The sequence below is a fragment of the Diabrotica undecimpunctata genome, chromosome 3, assembly GCF_040954645.1.
Source record: "Diabrotica undecimpunctata isolate CICGRU chromosome 3, icDiaUnde3, whole genome shotgun sequence".
In the NCBI taxonomy this organism is placed as follows: Eukaryota; Metazoa; Arthropoda; class Insecta; order Coleoptera; family Chrysomelidae; genus Diabrotica; species Diabrotica undecimpunctata.
The window spans coordinates 81,000,507-81,017,416 of record NC_092805.1 but is presented as its reverse complement, the minus strand read 5'-3'; the positions used below and the strand labels follow the sequence as shown (position 1 = coordinate 81,017,416).

General features: G+C 31.3%; 2 protein-coding genes across 2 annotated transcripts in view; one reads left to right on the top strand and one right to left on the bottom strand.

Annotated features, from left to right (window-relative positions):
• The window catches only part of Miga (mitoguardin), a 233,666-nt gene that overhangs the window by 111,025 nt on the left and 105,731 nt on the right, over positions 1 to 16,910 (bottom strand). The window lies entirely within an intron of this gene.
• LOC140436953 (protein unzipped-like) overlaps positions 2,680 to 16,910 on the top strand; it is a 116,173-nt gene continuing 101,942 nt past the window's right edge. The window contains exon 1 of the mRNA XM_072526135.1: positions 2,680 to 2,926. The gene's annotated coding sequence lies outside the window, so the exon portion shown is untranslated. The remainder of the gene's footprint in view (positions 2,927 to 16,910) is intronic.

The following is a 16,910-nucleotide window of genomic DNA, read 5'->3' as shown; positions in this document are numbered from 1 at the left end:
TCTTAAAGACAGGAAAGATTTATTTTTCACGTTGAGGCCTATGAATACCTGTTCTGATGAGCCTTATTAAGGCGAAATACGTATAAACAGATAAATAGACGCTTTGTACGTGAAATCAAATCTTGACTGTCTTTTTCATTTCATAAATATATTATTACTGCATAAGCGGCATTATCGGAATCGCTTTTGGTCTTCTTGATTAAGTATTCGCCTGGGACCAGGGAGTTTGCATCTCTGTAGCACGCATCGAAAAGGTGTGTTAAGTGTCAGAAAGCATCTGCATTTTTGATTAAATTAGTGTTTTCATGGTTTGTTATGTTTTATTTAAAATTTTGTAAAAAAAAACCTTCACATAAATTAAAATTTAAAATGAGAAATTTAGGGACTGCAGTTAAAAATAAAGTTAAAATTCTTCACTTGAATTGAAAGAATGACATTAACGGTAACGGTAAATTCAATTTTTTAGAATAAACAAGGATAAAAGAAAATAACCTGATGCAAAATATGCAAAATATTTAAAAAATGTATTAATTATTCATAAAAGGACAAGGTACGGAAATACAATCGATGCTAAAATTTGTGTAGAAATATGTGCTAATTATGTTAGGTTAGATAATATATAGCTCATATCGTACAAGTAGTCCCGACAATAGAGTTCGAGTATACACTCCACAAGAGGCAAAATTAAGAATCAACAACCAACCATTAAAATCCTGTAAACCAATTCGACGGGTCGTTACAAGGGTTTGACGCCTACCAGGAAATTTGTGGACGATCACCCGCTTTTTCTTAATTTCGTAATTTTTTTTTTCTATGTTGGTTAAATTTTGACCCACTGGCAGTGGCCGGAAATTACTATACAACCAAGCATACCTGCTCATAGCCAATATTTAAACAACAAATATAAAAATGCATCAATTAAAGCAAAAATATATTTTTGAAATTTGATAGTCGTTTATAGATTACTATTAACAAATGGAAATTTTTAATGAAAATTAATCAATATACACTCCCATCATTGTTTTTTTTCAATGAAAGAAGTCTGCTTGTTTGAAGAATTTGTGTATTGTAGGTATGTTTCCTACAATGAATCTGTCAAAATATTCCCGAGGTGAGCGAATGGACTATAGATAGGTTATTTCACTTTTTCAGTATTTTAAGTATTATTATTTATCAATTTGTAACATAACCTGTAAGAAAATTCAGGAATTTAATGCGGAAAAACTAAATGGTCTTTCTAACTCTGGTCTTTATTTTCATTGTTTTAAGTTTCAGTCTGAATTATTACTATTCTCAACAGAATTTGTAGTACTTAGTCACTACCTATCAATGTCATTCGCATATCGTAAATGATTAATACATTTTCAAATCAACCAATTCTAGCGTAGACCTCTTAAAATAATTTAATTGAGTCAATTATTTTGTTTTTCATGTTTGTTTTTACTGTTTATTTCCAGTAGATGTTTAAGATAACTTTTAGTTCTTTCTAATTTATGCAAATATAGAATTAAACCAAACTGTAAAACAGATAGAAATAATAAAAAACGAACGGTCAACATCAGTGACAAATCATGCTAGAATAAGATCGATAGAAATAACACCAAATAGAAACATGGTTTATAGAATAAAACATTATACATACGAATAGGCATACTGTTGCCTATGTAACTTTTCTAATGGACTAATTGAAATCGTTTCTAATATGCTTGAAGTACTGCAAAAAAAGCAGGAATCAGCTCAGAATCATAACAGGCTTCCTTATTATACATGCATCAGTGAGATGACCCCTGTATATAAAGATGCTGTTTTATGGAGACAGATGCTACAGACTTGTGGCATAAAACCTGAAGAATTTTTTACCAAGCAACAAAAACAAAACTTGTTTAATTTATTCATATTTTGTATTTTGAGAACGATTTCCGAAGTAGAAATCGAAAGGTCAAATAAACTTAATTTTAAAGTTAAATTGTGCCGTATTCCCAACCAAAATAGTAAAACCTCAAACACTCAACCATATTTTGCAAGGCTGGGAGGTATTAGATATTATGCAGCAAACACTTTTTGGAGACTACTAAATGACTTCACAAACATATATGGTCCACATCAACTAGAAACTAGACCTCTTCAAGACTGGTAAATGGTCCCAGAATTCTCGAATGAGTATCCTGTCCAAATGTAAGATGTACAATAATCAAATTGGTTGCAGTATGACTGGTCTATAACAGACGGCTTTCAGGAAAAAAATGGAAATATCAGTTGTTATAGTTTTATTATTAAGAAAACTAAGGAACCGCTGCTTGCAGGATTAGATTTGGTCTTTTCGGGTGCTATCTCAGTTGATACTGCTAATCTTCCTGACGTCATTGCTCAATATTTGAGTATGTCTTTTAATGATAACAACACCTTCATAAAAAACCATCATAAAATTCTTCATAAACACTTCACAAATATTTTTAAATATTAAAATAAAAAAATTGTTCTGCATCCACGTATGTAATTAAAATTATATTAAGAAAATGTGTAGAAAAATGTTATATTCTGACAAAAATGATATAGTTTTAGATTGTTTGAAAACTTTTATATTTATTGTGTAATATTACACACTAAAGCAAAACCTTTTATTACAGTAGAGTTGGCAACATCGGATTAGTATACAACCGGCAAAATGCAACGGATTCGTCCCGCCATCAGTTTACCAGTAGTCCTTTCTGTGTATGGTTGGCAACGGTGGTGATTTTGAATCGATACATCCAGTTCTTAAATGGAATAAAGAAAATTCTCATTTTTTGTATTAAAAATACCCCAGCTAGCAGTAGCGTTTTTATTTTTGTGTGTGTTCTAGTGCAAAATATTTATTATATTTTAATAAAGTGTATAGTTTTTTTGCCGATCAGAGGATTATAACTTTGTTTCAGAGCCACAAAAGGTAGGTTATGTTAACGATTTTTATAAACTTTTGACTTATTTATCATGTTTTAACGTCGGTATTATTTCCTTGTAACGTATTTTTATTGTGTTTATTTTTAAACCTGACTTTGCAATAAATAGTCCCGCCGCCGATGACTGTATTGCGTTATCCAGGTGTCAAAAGGTCGGCGAATCGCAAATTCCTAATTAACCGTGAAATTTTAACCAAAACAAAAATTTCTGAACATTGAGGAAGGTCCTGTCGGCAGTGATAAATAGTAGGGATTCACTGACAATAAGTAAAAGGGTGGATAAGGTGGGTCAAGGCTGTAATGTCCCAGTCACCTTGATAATTAAATTTTTGTACATCAATATATATTATGTCATATGACAATATTTGGATTTCCTTGATATAAAAATGGAAATGATCAATATGCCATTAACCATTACGTCGTAAAAAGGATGGTTTTTTTTATACATTTGAATAAAAATAAAAATAAAAAAACCTAATTACTAGAGTGTGCGTCTTTTTGGGTGAAATAATATTTATAAGTAACTATCTCTACACGGATCTTATAAAATACATAAATATGTACCAATGTAGGAAATCATTTTTTCGATGACTTTTTCCTGTTAAAATAAAATTTTCAACCTAAGCAAAGATTATTTATACAATGATCTAACTGTTATAAGATTCTGGTAGTCACTTTTGTCAGAATATATTTTTAAATAAAATTTAAGACATATTAAATTTCGTACCATCTAAAGGGTTTATACCCAGGTATTTAATGGCTTAACGCTTAACTCATGCACTGAGTAACAAAACACTGATGATGGGTTTTTAGTCCGAAAACGATTTTAAATAAATTTTAAATTATTTTTTCACATTTTAAGATTCTTGTATTTTTTTTACAATACTATGATTTATTTGGTTTTCTTTTATTTTCTCCTTGTATGCATGTATCAGGATTCAGGACAGCTCTTATCTCCCTACAGTATCTATAAGCTGTCTCTCATCAACTATTTGTTCACTTTTGTTTTATCTTAGAACTAGCAAAACTAATCAATATACCTCAGGCGTTTCTATCTTTTTGGAAATGTTGTGTAAGTACTTTTATTTATTGTGTTAACACCTGTCCAGCTTACCTTTCAGTTTCCATGATTTTCTATATACTATTTATTGCCGATGGTAATGGCAACATCAGGTCAATGAACGCCGATAAAAAAATACACGAACTAAAGGAAGAACTGAGACGAGTTTAATAAGACATAATATGATTAGCCGAAATGAGCAGAAAAAGAGAAAATAGTCTGATGCTACTATCCTACAACTTTCTCTAACAATAAGGATAATGAAGAAAATAGTAATTTCGGAATCGTTATGTAAATATTTTCAAGCGATAAAAGGAATTTCAAATTAAACAAGAACATAAACTCGCTGAAACTTATCCGCCCCTACAACCTAAAACATTCTTAAAAATAATAAATAATATAATACGCACTTCAACGCAAAATTCGTTAAAAAATTATACCGAGGCAGACAAAATAGGAAATTTCATTTCTACCAAAATAAGTTATAGAAAAACTACCCTAATAACTGTATAGAGGAAAAATATACATGTACGCAATGAAAAGAATCCGTTCTTTAATAAAAAGTGATCATAGGTTAAAGTAAGGGCACGTCTTTTTTGAAAGCCGAATTTGAAATTAAAAGGATGATTATGAAAAGCAATGAACTAACTACTGGATATGTCGAATTTGACACACAAACGTATTTACAGAAGAAAATAAATAAACAACTTGAATAACAATTGAATCCCTAATTCTAGAAATTTAAATAAAACACACAAACACAATATTGAAGAACATTAAAATATTGAGAAATAAACAGAAGTAGCAAAAAGGGCAAAAGTAAAAATAGATACTTATGTATCAGATAAAATAAAAAGACTTGAATGAATGAATACAGTTGAATACACCGAAAATAAAAAACTATCAAAAATAAAGAAAGACATCAGCAAAGTAGAAGCAATCATCTTAAAGAACAAGCCAGTTTAGAAAAATATTTAGGTTGGACATCTACTGTCAATGAAAATTATAATTTGAAACAGCTAAAGAATACCTCATATTTGTTTTTATTTATCGACTTATTTATATATTTAATTAAAGTTACTTGAAAATAAATTATGGATTTTTACGTAGGTAAATGTTTCTATACATTTTGTTGCAATGTAGTTGTAAATATATGACTAAAGTTAAAGAAGAAAAATTAGTGGATTAGAAATAAAACGAAATAACGAGATGTTGAAAGGAAATTGTTTTCAGTAGGTACGTGTTTTTTTACAAATGTATATTTCTCACACAAAAATAAGAACAAAGACGCTATAGTGTAATAACTAAAAAAAATACTGCCATTTTGTAGTAAATTATAGTTAAAAAAATACTTGCCATTCAAAAATTCATTTTTTAACTTTCCATAATACACTCTCATCGTTGTTTTTGACAAAAGTCAACTTTATCTATTCCTAAATCCTTGAGACACTTTTATAGGTAATATGAAATAATTCCAACTGGATTTTTTTAAGAACTTCATAAGTCGAACTTATTTGTAGATAGTTGTATGTAAAAATTAAAAAAGTTCTAATAATTTTCTAAAATACTGACATAACTCAAAAGAATATTACAACTATTTTTAAACATAACCACAAATTCTTTAGAAGACTGACACAACTCAAAATAATGCGTTATTCTTCACAGAAAGTATTATTTATTATATTGTGTTTTTGAGAAAGGACAACCTATCTCAAATATGACAATATTGTGCAGATGTCGAACCAACTTTTCGATTAACAATAACGACACTTCTACCACCATCTGACGGCTATATGCATAAACTAACTATAACGTTTATCTCATACAAAAATATAGCTCACTAACATAGTCCATTTTTTACTTTTTTTTGAGATATGATGTTCTTTTTCTAAGGTAGTGACATCAGATATGAGGATGAAAGATGGTCTAATCGTATAGTGGAGACCTTCTATCGATATCTAGATGTATAGACTGCATTTACTAACTTTTATTTTACTTTAGTTAAAAGCTTTTATATTTAAGACTGTTATTGAGTTCTAGGATTTTTAGATTTTAATTCGTTTTTAGGTCTCTTTATATATTTTTATTAGACTGCTGATTTTACTTCTTAGTTTTGCTCTTCTACATGATTGTTACTGATTCAAGAATCTCTGGTACCAAGCGTGATGAGACACAAGATTGAGAGAAGATTTATGTTACTATAAAAATACCTACATAATTCTAAAACATGTACGAGTATTTAGTATATATTTCTGCTATAATTATGTTTTTATCACTCGATAATTTGTAAGAAAGGAAAAAATCCCTGCCATACTTTATAATTCTAGTTATAACGCAGAAAGTGAAACTATTTATCACTTTTTACAAAATATGCGTCATACATACCCATAAACATTAATTTCTCATGTAAATGGAACTAGTTTTTACAACTATGGTTTTCTTGCTCCAGTTTAATCATCACGTTTAGTCAACCATCTATCGATCGATGATAATTTATAATGATTTATTAAATAAATGCGTACTGATTGGTTGACCGCTCATTTAAATACGTTTATTGAGCTATTATGATTATGTTGTCAACATAGGTACTTATAAAATATGAGCATCTAAAGATTTTCAAGAAAAAGAAAAGTAAAAGACAAAACATTACATAAACTGAAAAATACCCCTTAGTACTCTTGAGCTAAGGAATAACACGTAAGATTTTCGGGTATCAATCAAAAAGCTAAAAAACAAAAAATTAATAAAATATGTTACATGCTTTTGTAGTAAGTAACATTTAGTGAATGAGACATGAAAGTGAATATATTATGTCAAATTAAAAAATGTATTCTTTCTTTCTTCACTTAAAAACCCTTTCAATTGTCAGATTTAAGTTAGTTTATTAGTTTTTAATTCATCCATCTCTTTTTACCTTCTCCACAATTTACTCTATTCAATTCTATCTCCGCTTGCCTTTTTTGTGTTGATTTATTCCAAAACTTAGTCATCAGTGGCAGAAATTTTTCCCTAAACCAGGTGGTGAATAAGTTTGCATTCTTCCACTCAATTTTATGTATCTTATAATACACTGACAATTGTCATTCTTGTGACTCTTGGGGCCATTGGAAAATTGCCTTATGGTTAATTTTTTCATTTTTCTTTTACACAAAGTACTTATCTTTTACCTGATGAGATAGCGTCAATGTTTTTGATGAAAGCAATTTGTAATTCAAACTACTTTTGTCAGTAATAAATTTGATCGTAAGTGTACTTAAAGTACTACTTAAATGTTTTTATTGATCTTACTTAAGAACAGTTGCAAACCGTTTCTTGTTTTCGTTGTATTTCGTTAACCTGCTCACATTCTAAAGTTTTCATCGATTTTTCCTTTTTAGAGGATAAATGAGATTGTGTCGTAAATAATAACTATCCCATAATAATTATTGAGAATAAAAATATAGAAAAAACAAACTCGTTATCGCCTACATAACCGTATGTGCTTCAGTAACCCTAACTGCATACGCTGATCGTGAACTTGAACTTGTACTATCTCTTGTCTGTTTAAATCTTATTGTATTCCTTGGGTTGCGTGTACGTACCCATCTACTGCTACTATTATTCAGAAACAAATCCAAATAGGGTACACACATTCGGTAGATGGTATTGTAGGAAATGAATGAAACATTGTGGGCGTCTAGAAACCGGTAATTTCGCCTTCCTCAGTGCCTCTTGTCTACACTTTTGAACGCAACTCCCACGTCATGATGGACCTCAGGTTCAGTAACTGTTATTTAATATTCGTGATGTATGGGTAGCAATTTTTGATCAAATAGAAATATATTTATCGTATAAACAAGTATATCTATTAACAGAATGAAAGGATTCTAAAGGCTATTTCCACTTCCAGATTTTAAGCCAAAATATCCGTTTCGAATATAGCTAGTGTTTTGACGAAGGAAATTAATGTGGAAGTGAAAAATATAAGCTTTATTTAACTAGTTGTGGTTTAATCCCAATATATTGTAAAACAATTTCCAGCGTCTATGTTAGATATTTTATTAAAAGGTTATCATTATTTATTCATTAATTTATTTAAAATCAAATAAAGGAACGCGGAGCTAGTTTTGTCAACGGTAAAACCAAATCAACACACAACCACATTCAACCACAACTTTGAAATTTTGCATAGAGTACAAAAAAGTAAAAAAATAGATTTACGGAAACTATTAGAAATCAACCGCAAACATTAGAAGTAAAGTGTCTTAAAAATACAGCCTTAATTCTTAAGGAATTGACAGATTATTGGGAGGTCGCCGTTACCCTGTCTAACGGGAATTTAGTTAGAGGCAAAACTGGGAAAGTTCTATAAGCTATACTGCATTAGTTAAAAAATTGTACATCAACTTATTTCATTGAACATACTCAAAGACCCTTAGAGAACACTATACATTTTTGGTCTAAATAATCACGTCTTTTTGTAATATGACTTTTGATGCTACTTATCATTGCATGTCAAGTTTTACTTATCATCTATCATCAGAGGCCATTACAAATAGTTATTGAAAACTTGAAAACAGCAGAGGACTGCCCAGTGTCAATTAGGACTATGTCGTCTGCAAACCTTAAGTTGTTCAGAAACTCTCCATTTATGTTGACTTCAATATTTTCCCAATTGTTTCTCATGGCACTCTGTAATAAAGCAGAGAATAGTTTGGGAAAGATGATGTCCCTTTAACTAATACCCTTATTCAATCATACCCATCAATATTGCACTCTGTAAGAATGGAGCTATGTTAAACTAAGTCAAATGCTTTCTCAAAGTCTACAAATATTAATATCAACGGCTTGTTGTATTCTTTTCTTGTAACTTTCTCTGCCTTACTTGTAGGTGGTCATTCGTTCCAAATCCACTCCTAAATCTGGCTTGCTCTAGTGGTTGGTGAAAATCTAGCTTAGGTCCTAGTCTGTTAGTAATTATTCTAATAAAGAGCTTATATAAATGAGATACCAAGGTAATAGGTCTGTAGTTTCCAATTTCTGTTACATATCTTTTTTTATTCAATATTATAACACCACTATTCCATATTTCTGGTGTTATTCCTTCAAAGAGGCAGACATTAAAGTTTTTATGACGCATTCGCCTCCTAGTTTTATCATTTAACTTTCAATGACATCTTCTCCAGGTATTTTGTTGTTCTTCATATCTTTTAACGCTGATTAAAATTCCTCTTCGGTTATATCTAGGGTTCCTCTGATCTTTGATTTTGTATTGCTGGGATTTCTTCCAATAGGTAATCTAATACCGGACGTAGTGATAAAACAACAAAAATAAAAAAGGATAGCAAAGGAAAATAAGAAAAAAAAGATAGTACTTATGCTATGCATTTGATGCAATTCGGATATCACGAGTCTTGTAAATATAAAAAAAGTCAATATGATGCAAATTTGAAATTTAAATACTTTGGAACAACGTTATCAAGTGATTACAATATTGAGAAATAAGCCAGAACAAGCAACTAAAGCAATCAGAATAGCGGCACAAATCTTGAAGCTAGCCCAACATGAAGATACTTAAAAACAGATGAAATAAGAATCCTAGGAAGAATAACAGCAAAAACATTCATAGTTAACACCAGAAACAGCAGACATGAATGGTCCAAGACACAAAAGAATGGTTAAAAAGAGAATTGTTAGAATAGCTCGGGACAAGGTACTAATCAGAAGATATCCATATAATAACCAGCATATGCAGGTCGACTAAGAAAGATATGGAATGATAATATTCCAATAAGATATTGTTGGTAAACGACATGTAACGACCAGGCCAAGTTCAAAAATCCTTTCATCATCAATTAGCCTATATTTGCCCACTGCTGAACGTAGGCCTCGCGTAAAATTTTCCACCTATTTATATCTTGAGCTTCTTGCATCCAGTTTGTGGTGATGCGCTTGATATCATCCGTCCATCTAGTCGGTGGTCGTCCTCTGCTTCGATATGCCTCTTGCCTTGGTCGTCATTCCAGAATCTTTCTGGTCCATCTATCATCCGTTAATCTGGCAACATGTCCGGCCCAAGCCCATCTAGCCATGGCTATTTTTTCAACTGCATCTGTGACTCCTGTTCTTCTTATTTCTAGGTTTGGTACTTTATCTCTGATGGTAATACCTAATATTGATCTTTCCATAGCGCGTTGTGTAATTCTTATTTTATCTATTGTTCTTTTTGTCAGAGTCAGTGTTTCTGCACCATATGTAAGAACCGGTAAAACGCACTGGTTAAAAACGTTTCTTTTTAAACAAACTGGGATAATAGACTTAAAAATGTTATTCAATCTACCAAAGGCAGCCCATGTGAGACCTATCCTTCTTTGTATTTCAGTTGTCTGATTATCTCGGCGTAAGCGAATCTCATGCCCTAGATATTTGTAAGCTATTACTTGGTCGATGCTATGGCTCTCAATCAGAATTTTACCGCTGACTCCTTTGTATAATACTATATATCAAAAATTCTTACTTAAAATATTATTAATTTGACAAATTTACAGAAAAAAATGTAGAATCGAAATGAAAAATAGTGATTTATTGACGACGATTAAAAATTCTTCAGTTTTAGTTTGATACTGTTCGCTTATTAATTTTCTTAGTTATACTGACTCGATAAAAAAAACAGCGCCATCTCTTCACCGCCCATCTCTAATTCGTACATCCCAAATGCATTCTATAATTTCATTCTTGTTAACGGATAAACAACACTTATACAACGGTTACACGCTTATTTCCTAATACAAATATGGCATGGAGATAACGACCAAGACATATTTTGAATTGCACGTCTAATCAAATATTATATGCGACGACTCGAGTGACGTATTTATGTGTCTTTGTCTTTACCAATTAAGGCAGATTTCATAGGCAATTCGAATAATATCTTCCACTAATGGTATCTGTCAATTAAATAAACATTTTTGCTGCAGTTATACCACTTAGTACGTGGAATATTTAATAAATCACTTAAGATCGAATTATTAAAGGCTAAGTACTATGAAGACAAACATTTCGAGAATTCCAGGAAGAAAACTACTTTATTATAAACATAAAAAACAAGATCAATGCTCATGGTCGGTATTTTCAAATTAGTATTCATTATTTCTGCATTGACTACTACTATATGCTTTCCTAATTACATTTCTCCACATTACTATCTTGAGTCATATAAATATTAATTACTTTCTTCGTATTGCGTGATTATCATTTAGGCGCTGAATATGCCCTTCTTCTTCTTTCCGTTCCTCCTATCGGAGATTGGATATCATCAAGGGTATTCGAACTTTGTTTACAGCTGTTCTAAACAGTTCGTTTGTGGTGCAACCAAACCACTCTCTTGGATTTCTGGACATTCTAGGGCATTCTTCTGCAGCCCGGATTCTTTCGTTCTTCAATCTTCCCTGCATTATATTTTGTGGGAATGTGTATTTTTGTCCCCGTATTAGATGGCCCAAGTATTCCAATTTTCTCTTTTTTATGGTATTACGTCAGACCTTTTGTTTTTTCTCAACTTATTCTTAATATTCGTCGATAGCACTACATCTACAAACTCTCAATCCTTTTTATATTGTTCTGTTTGAGAGTCCATACTTTCATGTCGTACAAAAAGGTACTTAACACATATGTTCGTAATATTTTTATTCACAGAGAAAGATACTGATATCACGATTATTGACAGTTTTTTCATTTTTATGAAAATGGACTTAAGAATTTCAATGGGACTTTTGATCTCTTTAGTTTGATCAGTTTTCTCGTTGATCATAGCTCCCATGTATTTGTAACTATTCACCATTTTATTAGGAGTATTATAATAATGTCTGTATGATGAATTATAATTTTACTAAAGATCATAATACTTGGTGTTCTTGATATTAATCTTTATACCCTAGTTATTGCATACTCTATTCATATTCTCTAGAAAAATTTGAAGCTCTAATATATCTTATGACCTCTACGAGTAATATGCTCTAATCTATCTTAATTTTTGTTTGAATCGGAGCCATATCTAGACTTGCTCTGATATATTCATTTTTCATTTTATCCTTTATTGTCACTTAACTTAGCCAACTAAGCATTCTGCTACATGCCTTCCCTTTCAGTTCAATTGAGATTTTCCTATTACATAACACACTTTCAGTAGCTTCTTCCTATTGAGATCATTTGAACTAACTTCATTATTATTTAATTCAAAATAATTTCATCATCCAAAGTATCCCTATTATTTGTAGTAACTACATACTATAACTGTAGCAAATGATATTTTATATATTTCTTATTTGATCTACTAAGGTTTAGACCTTTCTTTCAAAAGCACTGTTCCTGGTTTTTGCTGTAATTATCTTCCATCGTTTCATATTGCATATGGTGCTTTCTCAATCACTTCTAATTTTCTATAGATGATTGTAGCCAATTTCCCGATAGCTTTTTCACATCATCGATTCGTAGGTCTTTTGTACTAGTTTTAAGCTACGGTTTATAATCCTTCTACTGCATCGTCCATCTTGCGTTCTGGCTTTTCTATCCAGTTGCACTTCAGCGTCGTGATCTTTTCAGGATTTTTTGTTTGTTTTAGCTCGGTAAGTATTATCTATTTGTATTACTATAACATAAATATGTCCAAAAGGCATACCATGTACCTTCTTCATTTAGTACCCTCTTCACTACTGAAGTCTGGCGGTCACAGTAGCATTTTGGTCTCAGCACTCCAAGTGTCCATTGCCTATTAGGTAATCACGAAATTCTCATCTTTCTATTCCTTTAACATTTTTATCTGATCTTCTCAGTTAAAACTTTTTGTTCTCTTCCAAGATGTTCCAAAATAATTCTTTTTGATTTTCAATAGGAACTTAAACAGATTCATCATTTATTGTGATTTTATGTTGGGGAAGCAGTTTTTTTGTACAATTCTCAACTAGACTGGAACAAAAATGTCGTGTTCAAAGTATGTTGGCATGACGATTTACCTTATATTCGTTGTAAAACTTTATTTTTAACGCTAATTTTAAACAGATTTATGTATGGCAATATACATATTACCACAAAAATACATACTACAGTTATTTGTCAAGCAATACAATTTTACACTAAGTAGTAGCAACTAGCTCAAAGGTCATTTTGGGAGATACTTTGCTCGGTTATAGTTAACTAAATATTAAACGATTTTTGAGTTACAAAGAAATCTTTGACATCTCATTTTAGATCTCGTTTCAGATGCCTTTCAGATGCATGTTTCTTTTAAAACTTCAACTTGTCTCGGTGTGCATATTTTAATTCATATGTTTCACTTCACTCTCAAAATACTCGTATTATTACTCATAATCTGTCAGACTATTGTACAAAAAATCCTGAATTTGTGTGTGATTACAATGGTGTTTTTTTAACAGATACTGTGTAATTGTTTGGAGAGACTGAAAGTCTAACAAATATCTTAATACGTACATTGTGGTTCATTAATATATTAAATAAACGATTTCTTTTCGTTAATTATGAGGTTGAAAACTTTATTTACAAATGTCAAAAATAAGAGGTTATCCTGTTCTAATTAGAGCTTTTCTCGATCGCTCTCGATTTCCAGCAACAACTATAGGCAAAATTATTTTCTATTTCTTTCCTATATTCGTAAAACTAAAGTACGATCAAAAATATAACACAAATACGATAAGCCGAAAACTTTCTATGTAATCCAAAGTTCATCTAATTCCCGCCTAAAAACTTTTAAAATCTAATTTGATTCTTAGAAAACTTTCTTCGAGCACAGCGAGGTCAACGTCTCGCTCAATTTTACCAGTCGAAATTGTCGCATTAAAAAACATGTAGATCGAAAACCGAGATTTAAATCTCTGTAGTCGAAGATAAAGAACGAATTAAATACCAAGTTGGAGAACAGTTCTTATTTCTCAAGAGATAAGTCATCAAAAACGTCGCTGGAAATATTCAAGTCCATAGATCTATTAGTTATCCTGTCGAAATACAACCTGGTTAATCATGGGAGGAATTTAGAAGAGAGTTGGATTGTCGTGTCGTCGACTTTGTTATAATCGTTAAAGGTCACACTTTTACCACAGAATTGCAAATGAAACGTACTGAAGTATGCAGTGAAGGATAGTAGGTTTATAAGCTATAAAACTCATGGATATTAAAATAAGATAATTCGGTATTAAGTATATCGTGCCCGTTTTTACCAAAGAATTATAAAAGTTTTAACATAATATATTATTTACTTAATACAATAATAATTTAAATTAATTGTATGTGAGGACAGATAATATTTGAGATATGTTTCTGCATTTTTTTGCAGCCAATTTAAGCGCTAAGCTGACCTCATCTTCTTTATTTTTATTTTTAAATATTTTATCGATGTTCCCATGAACATTTTTCTCCTATCTGTCAATGTAATGCTTCTTAATATAAAATTTATGCTTATGAATATAAAAGTAGCTCCTCTCTCTCTACCGCAAAATTTGCATGTATATCACTTTTTTAATAATCGTCAGCCCGTTTTAAGTCCATTGCAAGACATAGGCCTCCCCTGTTTGTATCCATAGTGCACGGTCTTGTGCAGTATAGATCCAATTTTTCGTCACTTTTGCAGATCATCTTGCCGTCGTGTAGGTGCTCCTCTTCTCTGTTTTGTTTATCTGTTCTTGGTCTCCATTCGGTTAATTTGCGTGCCGACTTTCCATTCTTCATCCTTGCCACTTGGCCAGTCCATCTCCATTTAAATCTGCAAGTTCTCCCCACAACATCTGTAACTCTGGTTCTGTTTCTTAGGTCTTCGCTTGTGATCTTGTCTCTTATTGTTACTCCTATCATTGAACGCTTCATCCTTATTTGTGCTATTCTTAGTTTTGAAGCAATGTTTTTTGTTAGGGACACTGTTTCTGCACCGTAGGTAATTACTGGCAGAACACACCGATCGAAGACTTTCCGCTTCAGATTAATCGGTGTGGTGCCGTCTTTAAATACGTTTTAAGAGTTCCATATGCTGCCCATCCATGTGTTATTCTTCTTGACACCTCATCTGTTTGGTTTTTCTTGCCTATTCTAATTTTGTGTCCAAGATACGTGTATTTATCAACTTCGTGTATTCTACTTCGTCTTTCTGAATTTTTAAATTGTCACTAGGCATGAAGTTCGTGAATAGAGGAATCCCGATTAGGTAAACTCCAATGAATGTCTTAGCTTGTAATAAATATGTGATAAGAAAAGTTTCTAATTTCTAGCTTCCGATTTCTGTTGCTTCTAGAATGTAGATATTATCCTTTTGAATGAATTGTACATTAGTCACAACCGAATATATACCTTTGATATAGGATTAACCATCGTGTGGTGTGCGGGCACTAATAAAATTGACATTGAGAGCTCTTCAAATTGCCCGTAAATATAAATCCTTGGCGTGAATTAATTTTTTATTGGTCGGTCTCCGGTGCTCGTTTTTTTAAAAGGATATTATCATAATGATGTAATCTCCCAAATCGAAGTTATGTGCACAATAAAAAGCTCATTTATTATACGAGTATTTAAATATTTTGATATTTAAAAAGGCAGCTAAGCGTGAAACGTCGAAAAGAACTAGGTTGGTGATGCTGTTCGCGATATATATAATAAACCCTGAGGCAAAATTAATGAATATGTATTTAAACTATATTAACAATATCAGATTTGACTAAATTTGCAGTTTTCTAATTCCTATGAGGTACATTCTCTTCTAATAATATTGTATAATTATATAATCTCGTAGAATTAAACATCTTAAGAATTATTTGAAATTAAGAATAATTTGAAATTTATATATCCTAAGTATTAAGAATATTAGGGCTTCTATAATTGGTTTCAAATGAGTGTAGAGTAATAAATCATGAAGTGTCATAAAATTTGCCTGAATTTCGGTGTCGTCATGGGCGTAGGCAAATGGACGGATGTCAACTTCGTCGTCAAAAATTGATGTCCCTCAAAATATCATATTTTGGATATTTTGTGATAACCAATTTTATTTAATTTTTCGATTAACTTATTCTTCAAACTCGTATTCCATTATATGGTCATTAAAGCTAATTACATTTTTATTTATAAAAACAAATTCACTTCCTTACTGAACGAATAAAAGCATTAGAAGAAACTGATAAGGGTATGACGCACCTCCTAATATTACTAAGAACTAAAATAAATCAACATGAAGACTAATAACGCGTAATGAGGTTTTACTTACACTTTCATTATAATCCCTCTTTTATTTTATTATTATCATTCGACATTCGAGTTAGTAATTGTTACTACACCAATTAAACGTACAGTAATATTGTGATATAGAAATAGTGAAAAAGTTATAAAATGGCGACATTTACTCCAAAGAAAAGAGGTGTAAAAAATTCTCCGCTATCTGTTAGTGAAAAAGTTATAATTTTAAATGTATATGATTGCATAAAACACGATCACCCTAGTTTGTCTGTGCAAGAAAGTGTTGAGCGATGTGCCCGAATGACTGGAATTGGACAGTCCACGATTTTTAAATTATTGCGAGAAAGAAAGATATCAGGCCAGTTAAGTCCATGCAAGAGAAAATCAGGAAGACCAATAAAAATCTTAGGTGAAGACACCAAACGTGACATTCGAAGAAAAGTTCATTCGTTTTATTTTAAAAAGGAAATACCCACCCTTGACAAAATACTAATGGAGATAAGCCAAGATAACGATATTCCTTTGATATCCAGAAAACTTTTATGGAAAACTTTAAAAAGTATGAATTTTTCCTGGGAAAAGCACAATCGAAAGGCACTATTACTGGAAAGTGATAGTGAAGGAAGATAAAATGTGGGAACTGGACAACTTGGTCGATCAGGTGGTTGACCCTATAATTATAACACACACCAGGGGATGATGACAGT